We start from the raw sequence: 10,471 nt of genomic DNA on the forward strand, positions 1-10,471 counted from the left end.
ACACACACACACACACACACACACACACACACACACACACACACACACATATATATATATATATATATATACATATATATATATCCCTGTATGATGCGTGACAAAACGCATATTTTTTCTCCAAATGCGTTATACGCATTAAACATAGCGTTCAACTTCAGACATATTTACAAAATTCAAAATTTTTATGGTTTGAATGTAGAGCGTTGCAAAAGTTCTGAAATATGAAATTTTCTTCGTTTTAACTGTTTCTGCTACCTACAGTTTTCATAAAATAGTAATGAGGAACTTTGTAACATTTTTTTCTGTGACTGTTCGTTGTAAGAATTCTCTGTAAGAGAACAATGCAACAAGATACATTCAATTCATTAGCGATGTCATCAATGGATAACTCCAGATTTCAACAAGATTATTAGCAGCTCACTCGTAGTAAAATGTACAGTTGGTTAGCTAGCCAATGTTGTTGCTGCAATTATACTTTGCCAATTAAAATACATGGTTACGTCTGAAAATTTTAATTGTCTCTCGAGCATATTTACATATACATGTATATATACATGTATATACACATGCTTGCATATAAACCTTTGGATAGAGGCAGACTCTTTAGTCAATCTATCTTTTAATAACCCATCTATCCTTTGGTTTATTTTACATCTAGGAATTGCCCTTAGATCGCCTTCCTCACCAAATAAGCTCGGTGGGATTGCCAGTCCAATATTGGTTATCAAAGACAACATGTTCTCTCTCTCTCTCTCTCTCTCTCTCTCTCTCTCTCTCTCTCACACACACACACACGCACACACACACACACACACACACACACACACATACACACGTGCGCAAGCAAATATAATATTAGTTTGTAGATATGCAGTCTTCTTTATTGGAACAAATAGTCCGGTTAACTGAAATAATTTATTGCAGAAAACTATGACAGTGGATTCGTTGCTTTTCAGATCAATAAAGTGTTAAATTACTGAGCAAAGAAAAATATTATCAAAGATACCGGAGGTGAATCTGTGCTTAAGACCTTTGTAAACACTTTTTGCTATTGGTACACAGTTGCAATTGGTATTCCACTTGACCTACTGTAAGTCGATGTCTGCATGGAAATAAAAGTGAAAAAGAGGGGAGTTCATAAAGGTAGTTGAGACAGAAAGAGAAATCAGCTCGTATGCACGCCAATAGTTGTAGATTGTTGGTAAATGAATTTTCACCTTTCAACCGAACCGAATGACCTTCATTTCGATGTGAACTAGCATGTTTAAGTGTGTAGAAACTGCATTACAAACTGTGCACGCAATGAACTCAATAAGAAACCAAGTTAGGTTTTTATTACCTCGTTGTTACTGCAATCTATATTAAAGAGAATTGGCGCTTAAGCCATTTTCTGTCAATAGCAGTAAGTGCATCCTGGCACTAACTTTTCTTTTTAAAATTGTTATATTCCTGGCATTTTGAGGGAACTATTTTAATTTAGAAATATTTAAATCGGTCTTTCCTACTCTATTTACTTCCGAACCAGTTGAGGTACTCATATATATATACGCACACACACAAAGTATGGGGATTTAGTTCACAGATGATCTAAACGATTAGGTACGCTAGGTAAGTGGTGTAAGGGATTACTAGGGCTCCAAGGTTATAACCGAAACAGTAGTTATGGACCTATTGCAGATTTCCGATGCAGTGGATATATAATTGTTAAATAGGACAACAAACGTTAAGTCAAGGCAAACATCTCAAGTCGTATACATTATTATTTTGGAAAAAAATTCAAAGACTTACAGCTGTTTCTGGGATATCCCAGAGTATGGGATATTCTGTCATCAGAGAGACAAATAGGGAAAATTAATGAAAATGAGAATGATATATATTAATGAGACGATGACATAGAGGAAGGGAGTAAAGGAATAAGGAGAGAGAAAAGAAAAAAGAAGCATAAAAGTTCATAGTTCAACTTCCCGATGTTGTAGAAACCAGAGCATAAGTCCTTAGGTGGTTCTGCTTTCCGATGTTATAGAAACAAAAGCATAAATCCCTAGGTGAAATCCTACGTAGATCCATGTAGGTTAAAATCCTGATATAGTAAACATCCAGAGAAAAAAGACGCGAACATATCAACGTTCAATAACGGAATGGTAGCAGAGGTGGCTATTAAATGGTACAAGGAAAGAAAAGTAAATAAATAGAAAGAGAGGTAGATGAAGTGAGGGGGGGGATTTAAAGATTGGCTTTAGGGTAAAGCAAGGTGAATAGGTATAGGGTATCTAAGAATATTGTGTAGGGGTAGCCGAGAAGATAAGAGAGAGGATGAGGAGGTAGAGGAAGATAGGGTTAAAAAAATAAACAAAATAGAGCAAAATGAAAGGAATTTAAAGAGAGTAGTAGGTGTCGGTGGTGTTCTTAAAGTCTATAGGTGTTGGGGAGAAAATCTAGTAGTAAATACTCGTTCTGGCTAAAGTCAGTGGCTGTTGAGTTATTTTTAGCAATGGGTGTGTAGGTTGTCTAGAATGGAGGAGCTAGTTGAATGTTAAATCATTTATGAGTGGGGGTTAGAATTAGATATTAGGGATTTATTGGGTTAAGTTTTTAAAATAAAGAATAACTTAAAGAGTTAATATTTATCTCATAAAGTGATGCGGTAAGGTAGATAGATAAGATATAGAGGAGTATGTGTAAATAATTATAGGGGTTTGTATGTGGGTGCTATTCGTGGGGTGAGGAGTGAACTTGCATTCAGATTTATGAAAGAATTTAAAGTGCGGAAGAATTTGTGCTTACACGTAGTGAAGGTTTCGTTGTATTTAGTAAGCAATTGCGTTGAGTTGTGAGTTAAAATTTTGAGGACTTCTTTTAAGCAGAGTCCACAACTGGAGTGTTGGCCCTGATATGAGAAACCCGAGTCTATTATAGCCCAGGAAAGTTTATATTGTATTTTTCTGTTAATTAGATGGCGTACGTGGCTGGCTATTAATGTGGAATTGCTATTCTCTTTATATGTAAACGAGTTTAAATGTGCATAATATCTTTGTATAAATTTTGTGCTAGATCCAATGTAGTAGCTATAGGAGTTATTTACTATGTTGTGAACGGTGCATTGGTATACGACGTTGAATATATCTTCTGCATTGGGCGTGCAGCGGGCAGTCTATTCCGGATCTGCAGTTGCAGTTATCAGTTCTACGGTGGTTAATTCACCTAATACCACCCTAGCCACAACCAGCACTACCATGAGGTAGTGCTAGTAGTGGCTCTCTTTCTCCAACTAACCATCGTGTAAAGTAATATTTAACGGTTCGAGTATAATCGGATACGAAAAACCTCCCCGCAGCGGAAATAATTGAGAGAGAAAATTTTCTCCTCATGGTTATCTGTGAAAACATAATGAGCACTGGATCGCAGGAAGCGTGCGTTTATGCAATTTTTCGCTTCTTCGGCTGCAAATGCCAAATCTGTCATTCAGAGACCGATAAGACCGAAATCATTCTTTTGTATATTTAGGAATTTTTTCTATGAACTCGTCGAAAATCCAGTAAAACCCATATTCAACCGATGAGAAGATAATAATACCGAAATATTATCAAAGTTGTCTCCCATACTTGATGAAATTATTTAAACAATCCTAGCCACTTCCCAATATTTTTTTCTCACCAAATATTTATCTCTAATTCGCTTTTTTAATGTTATATGTATTAAGTATTGTAACAGTCAGTTTCAGCTCATTATTTGCAATATATATTAATACTCAATACTCATGCGAACCAACATTTTTCATAGAAAACCATACTGACCATTACCAAGCAGACCATTATCAAGCAGATCATTACCTAACAACGTATTTGATCTCATTTTGCCAGACAAGAATGACAATAATGCACTAATGATGAAAATAACAGAGCCAAACATTTATAATGTTGTGCAGAAGCGAGCTGAATGAGTCAGCATTTACAAAGGATTTTACCATTGAACCACAAATATGTGTTTTAATGAATGTCTCCATCCTATTCGCAATTAGTACATGTGAAATAATACAAAAGTACATTTCTAAATACATTGGGATTTTAAGGATAATTCCAGGAAATAGCAAGACTATTTTCATTAAATATCAAGGAATACACACACCAGATTTATTAGCGTTCAATAGTTTTATACATGTTTTCATAATGTACCCAGTCTTTTTTTTATGTAAGAAAGAAAACTGTTGATGTATTTCTCAAATGATGAACAATAATGATAATAGTAGTTATAATAATGGTTTCTTTTTAGTAGGCACAAGAGAGAAGCGACGAATAATAATAGCAGTAACTACTAATATGTTAATTGCTGCTCATACACGTTCAGATATAAGTTCGGGACATTTCGTAAGGGGACAAATTGTTGTAACATTAGAAAGAGTCTAATTATAAGAGGTATTTGCTTTCATGAAACATATAATTTTCTCTTCAAGAAGGAAACAATGGAAAAATAATAAAAGATGGCAGTGTATACTATGTGTGTGTGTGTGTGCGCGCGTCTGTGTTAGGTATATATGCATATGTATACATATACATATTTGTATATATATATATATATTCATATATATATGCACATATGTATATATGCGTATATATATATATATATATATATATACGTATATGTATATATATACATATATGTATGTGTATGGTAGCACATACATACAAATGTACACACACACACACATATAAGCGGCAGTAAAATATAATTGCTTCTATATGAAATTAGACTGTAATTCACTAATGAAACATGACATCAGGTTCATTATCTGGCGAACATGTAACACCTTTAGTTCTTTAATTCGTTTTAGCCATCGCGGCTCAGACTATTCTGGGGCAACATTTTCAAGTGAAAACATTTGAAATAAGTTTATGCACATTCCTGTAGAATTACTCAGTTTTCACAGTTATTTTAAAATTGGAAATGGTATTTAAAGTATGACTCATGATTTTAACTAGGACGTAAAGCTACAAAATTTTTTACCATAAGAGAGAAATTTTTACCCACCATAACTGCAGTGACTTTGCCTTTGGAAGTTAAAATATGTGACAAACATATTTTAAGTAACCTAAGTTTTAAGTTTGCTTGCGCCTAAACACTAATTGGTGCTAATCCTGCTGTAATTTGTTCCGACCTGGTGGTCTAATGGCGCAACTCAGTCAATGTTGCTGGCTGTATTAGTTAAAGATATGGCTTTAATTAAGAACGCTAAGTGTTGCCTCTCTGTGAAAGGTTAAAAGAACTATTTGGTGAAAAAATTGAAATATCGCCGTTACACGTTGAAAATAAGTGAAATATTTAAAATTTCAGATAATGACTTTTAAAACAAGAAACGATGCTAAATAAGAATAATTAACTGCAAAGTCAATATGTGATACATAAACAGTAAAATGGAACTACCTGCTTTGGTGGGTAGGAAAGCCATTTCATTCTCATTTTCATTATATACATAATTTATCCGATATGTGTTTTCATGTACCCCCAATGAATTGCTTTGTCTGTTTTTGTCTTGTCCTTTCTCTATTGAGGCCTTGCGCCTAATAAAAGAAATAAGTGTTGCCTCTCTTCGCTACATCGTTTGCTGCTGAAATCTTTGCTAGCGTGAGTCTTATTTTTCTGTTGGTGAATTTTTGGTAATTGTTATACTGTTTGTTGTTTTGTGGATTCCTGTGTGAATCGAACTTTTGTCGTCGTTTCGACGGTGTTTTCGCCATACGGGGCGGAAAATTGTTAATTAATTTTTGTGAAATTTGTCCGGTACAGGGTAAAATATTTTTTTTATACTTTTGTTATTCGTGACAGAAGGTGGGTTTTTTTTTTTTTGCGTTGTTGTCTGTAAAGACAATATTGTGTCTAAAAAATGGAATTTGATTTAAAATCAAATGAGGATTCCCCCTCAATGGAAGGAAATATTGAAAGAAAGGAAGGTAAAAAAACCCAGTTTTTCAGCGGCCGTTGGAGGCAACTTTTTAGAGATGAACGTTTCAAAAGAACAACTATTTCAGTTCAGAAATCTAATAAAAAAGAAGGGAAGTGACACTAGACTCTTGTCACCACAAGAGACTATAAAAAGCCTGGCATCTAAAATAGTGGTGTATAAAATGTATAGCAGAAAGGAAAGAAAATAATGCCTACAAAAACAATGAAACAGTGGAAAAGTATCTGGCGCCCATTTGGGACAAAACTGTGTACATAGGAAAAGGAGTAAGAAGCGCTACAGTGGAGGCAAAGCAAATATCAACGCAAACATTAAGGAACGACGAAATAATCCCCCTTCCGACATATTTAGGAAGGAGGACAGCAAAAATTACGATAGAGGAAATACCAACCGAGTACGAGGCGTCATGGTTGGCCGCTGCGGTTATTTATGACGCCGAAGAGGAAATAACTATATTACAAATGAGAAAGAGGGAGGCCATTAAGTGAAAAGGCCAAAGCAACCCTGGAAATTGTCGTTCAGGCCCCAAATGAGGTGCTGGAATCAAGGCCAGTAACGAAGGAATCGATGTCGGTAACCAGTGAAATGTGACGATCAGTGACACGTGGTCCGATAGTCCGATGACGTAATTAAGGTTTCAGTTCAGTGTGTTTTCATGATCATTGTCGATGAGGGGAATTACGAGCCCCAGACAGTTGCTGTAGGGAAGGTCTTTCTACATAAGCATGTACGCTATTGTGTTAAAAATAAATGTTTACAGTCATATACTTGGTGTATTCCAGAAGGTCTGAGACTTTCTCAGGAGAATTACAAAACACTAATTTCTTTTAATGTAGGATCCTCTGACTTCGGTTGCACTTGTTGTGGTACTCCAGCTACTTCGTGAAAGCCCATGGAAGTCTTCCAAAGTAAAGGAGTCCAGGATCTTTGTTATAGTCTTTTCAACTTCTCAGTGTCTTCAAAATGATTGCCATTGAAGATCTCCTTCAACTAAGGAACAACGAACTGTCGCAGGGAGTACGACGTCTGGACTGTAGCGAGTGTGAGGAGCAGTTTTGGTGCCCATCTCTGTCAAGTAGTTGGTCACCTGAATGGAGTTTTGGATTGGTGCATTGTCTTAGTGCATGTGCCAACGACTCGAGTGCGACGAAATCTCTTCCTGAACTCCTTCAAAACCTCCACAAAGTACTCTTTGTTGACCATCTGGCCAGAGGGAACCCAGTGAATGTAGACCATGCCCTTGCTATCGAAAGAAGCGGAATATTATGAGCTTCCTGATGGACTTACTTTGCTTGGCCTTCTTGGGTCTGGAAGAGCCAGGATACTTCCATTGAGCACTATGTATCTTGACATCTGGATCATAACAGTAGATCCATCTTTCTTCACAGGTCACAAGAGACTCGAGTACACTTGGATTGAATGTAATGAGCTCATTTATCTCCCAGCTGCCACCAACATGTCTTTCCTTTTATTCGTAGCTAAGTGCCCCAGGAATAATTTTTACATCAATTTTGCGCATCTTCAGATCTTCATGAATAATTCTGTGTACAGTTACCGCACCAACTGCAAAATGGATGCCTATTTCCGTTATAGACACATGCCGGTCTTCAACCAGAAAATAGCGAATTTTCTAAACCAACTCTTATGTTCTGGCGTCCTTTTCCCCCACCACCTCTTATCGTCTCTCACCTCCTTTCTATTGTCCTTGAACTGCTTGTGCCAGCGAAAAGCAGATGCTTAGTTCATACAAGTTAATCTATAAACAGTTCGGAACATTTCACAAGTTTCTGTAGCGTTTTTGCCCTCTTTATTGTCTTCACGTCCCGACAACATTCTGTTAACTAGACATCCGTAACAAGCAGTCTTTAATATGTATGTTCAAAGTGTTTTCACAGCCGTCTTCAATCTGGAATAAACTTTAGCACGTCAGCTTATTAGATGTATAATAATGATATATTAAAATTGCAATAATGTAGGACAGTCATAACTGCCTCTCCTAAAGAAGTCTCAAAACTTCTGGAATATATCTACCACGCGCGCGTGCGTGTTTGTGTGTTTTCAAACATTTACATATGTACATGTATTATTTCTTTACTACCCACAAGGGGCTACACATAGAGGGGACAAACAAAGACAGACAAACGGATTAAGTCGATTATATCGACCCAGTGCGTAACTGGTACTTATTTAATCGACCCCGAAAGGAGGATGAAAGGCAAAGTCGACCACGGCGGAATTTGAACTCAGAACGTAGCGGCAGACGAAATACCACAGCATTTCGCCCGGCGTGCTAACGTTTCTGCCAACTCGCCGCCTTATATATTTAAATACATACATGTATATACATTATACACATGAACACGCATGCACGCAAACACACACATGCATATGCACATACATACAATGAGTGTAGCAGAACAGTTTCACAATTGTTACTACGTATTTCATTGTTGCGATTTTCGAATGATTATTAATCCGAAGATCGGAAACATATTATTCAAAGTAACTGCTTATGAAACTTGTATTTGTTTTGCAAGATTCTAGATATCGAGACACATGTTGAAATAGATGTAGCTGGATCTTAGGAGGGCTATTTTGATAATAAAAACACACGCACTGATTCTATTTCATTTCGTTTATTTTTTTTTTTATGGTTCAACTATTTAACATATTAAATTATCTATTGTTTGTTGTCTTAGTAATACAATCGTTCAATGAATGAATCAGTCAATAACATACTTTTGATGCTCAAGAACTGAAGTTTTGAATTATTTTGTTTCCTTCTTTCATACTCCAAGTTCAAGTCACGATGCTGCATTATTTGTCTTTTATATATACTATTTATTTACCCGTGTTGACATAATCTCCTGTACTTTTCAAGGCAATATTTCAGCACAGCCAGGGGGCCAATGTAGAAAGAATTACACAAATATATAGGGGCAGGCGTGACCCTGTGGTAAGAGGCTTGCTTCCCAACCACATGATACCAGTACCTCTGCAAGACAAGTTGGGCAACAATCTTCTTCTACAGCCTTTAGCCGGCTAAAGCCTTGTGAAAGGACTTAGCAGACGGAAGCCGAAAGAAACCTGTCGTATATATATTTAGGATCTGTCAAGTCTATCTTTGTATTTGTGTTTGTCTTCTACCACCACTACTTGACAACTGTTGCTGGTTTGTTTACGTCCTTCTAACTTAGCAGTTCGGCAAAAAAAAAACTGATAGAATAAGTACTAGCCTTAAAAATATAGGTACTGGAGTCGATTCGTTCGACTAAAACCGTTTGTTCCCGGTTATGCTTCAGTAAAGGATAAACAATAAAAGATGTTTTGGCTTTACTCATTATCGTTAGCACACCGGACGAAATGCTAAGAGGTATTTCGTCCGTCTTTACGTTTTGAGTTCAAAATCCACCGTGGTCGACTTTGCCTTTCATCCTTTTGGCGTCGATGAAATAAGTACCAGTTGAACATTATTATTATCATCATCATCATCATCATCACCACCACCACCATCATCATCATCATCATCATCATCATCATTGTTATTGTTATTGTTATTATTATTATTATTATTATTATTATTATTATTATTATTATTATTATTATTATTATTATTATTATTAAGGCGGAGAGCTGGCAGAATCGTTAGCACGCCGGGCGAAATGCTTAGCAGTATTTCGTCTGTCGTTACGTACTGAGTTCAAATCCGCCGAGGTCAACTTTGCCTTTCATCCTTTTGGCGTCGATGAAATAAGTACCAGTTGAACATTGGGGTCGATGTAATCGACTAGCCCCTTTCCCCAAGATTTCAGGCCTTGTGCTTATAGTAGAACGGATTATTATTATTATTATTTCACCCTTGGATGTAAGTTAAAATTTTATGAAAATTATACATGTAATTCCGATTCATGCGTTGCTATGCTAACATTGAGATCCTAATTACGTAAGACGATGTCTGGCTTTATTGTTTAATGTTGTATTGAAAACAAAATTAATAAGCATTTTAACAACCATGCACATTTTATCGGATTGACAGAATGAATTACAAATTTTATTTTGAGTTGCCAGAAAATAAGCTTTATTTTTCTGCTATAATCTATCTAATTTTAATTACAAAACTCATTTATTTCAGTAATAATCACATCATGAGACAATACTACTCTAGAAAGCAGTGACAGCAAGAACAACAACAATAACGAGAATAAAAACAATGACAGAATTAATTAAACTTTAATTATAATTACTGAGGGAAAACACAAAATCTAGTTATTAACAAATCAGCAGAACAGATTTGGAAACAACGCTTATTGTTGCCGTTATAATTTTGAATATATTATATTGTTGAATACATAATGAAACAAATATTAGAAAACCCAATGCATGTTAGAAGACATTATATTGAGCAGACATTTCAAATGGATTCAAGTCTTATGATCACTAGTAATGAGGAACGGACTTAATGACATTAAAATTAACACACACACACACACACACACACACACACACACACAC

At 35.9% G+C, this 10,471-nt stretch overlaps 1 long non-coding RNA gene across 1 annotated transcript in view; it reads left to right on the forward strand.

The window, feature by feature from the left end:
* LOC128247353 (uncharacterized) overlaps window positions 1-3,995 on the forward strand; it is a 60,018-nt gene extending 56,023 nt beyond the window's left edge. Inside the window, exon 3 of the long non-coding RNA XR_008263748.1 lies at window positions 3,784-3,995. This is a non-coding gene — a long non-coding RNA (uncharacterized LOC128247353). The remainder of the gene's footprint in view (window positions 1-3,783) is intronic.
* The last annotated feature ends 6,476 nt before the right edge of the window (window positions 3,996-10,471 follow it).

This window comes from Octopus bimaculoides, chromosome 3 (genome assembly GCF_001194135.2).
Source record: "Octopus bimaculoides isolate UCB-OBI-ISO-001 chromosome 3, ASM119413v2, whole genome shotgun sequence".
In the NCBI taxonomy this organism is placed as follows: domain Eukaryota; kingdom Metazoa; phylum Mollusca; class Cephalopoda; order Octopoda; family Octopodidae; genus Octopus; species Octopus bimaculoides.